The sequence below is a fragment of the Corvus brachyrhynchos genome, unplaced genomic scaffold (genome assembly GCF_000691975.1).
Source record: "Corvus brachyrhynchos isolate BGI_N302 unplaced genomic scaffold, ASM69197v1 scaffold193, whole genome shotgun sequence".
Classification (NCBI taxonomy): domain Eukaryota; kingdom Metazoa; phylum Chordata; class Aves; order Passeriformes; family Corvidae; genus Corvus; species Corvus brachyrhynchos.
Genome location: NW_008237087.1, coordinates 2,196 through 2,542, shown reverse-complemented (window position 1 = coordinate 2,542; position 347 = coordinate 2,196).

The window sequence follows — 347 nt, the reverse complement described above, 5'->3', positions numbered from 1 at the left end:
GGGGGGGGGGCCCGCGTGGGGGTGGGGGTCGCTCCAGGGCTGGCAGGGTCCTTCTTGGGGATGGGGGTCCGTCATGGGGATTGGGGGGTCCCTCCCAGGCCGGTGGGGTCCCTCCCAGGGATGAGTCTTGTGGGTTTGGGGGTCCCACAAGTGCTGGCAGCCCAGTCCTGGGGGTGGGGGGTCCCTCCAGGGTGTGAGGGTCCTTCAGAAGCCATCGGGGATGGGGTTTCTTTGGTGTTGGCAGGGATCCCTCTAAAGTTTGGGGTCTCTTCCCAGGGATGGGGGTCTCAGGGGGCCATTAAGGTTTCTGCCCAGGGATGGGGTCGCTCCTGGAAATGAGGTTTCTG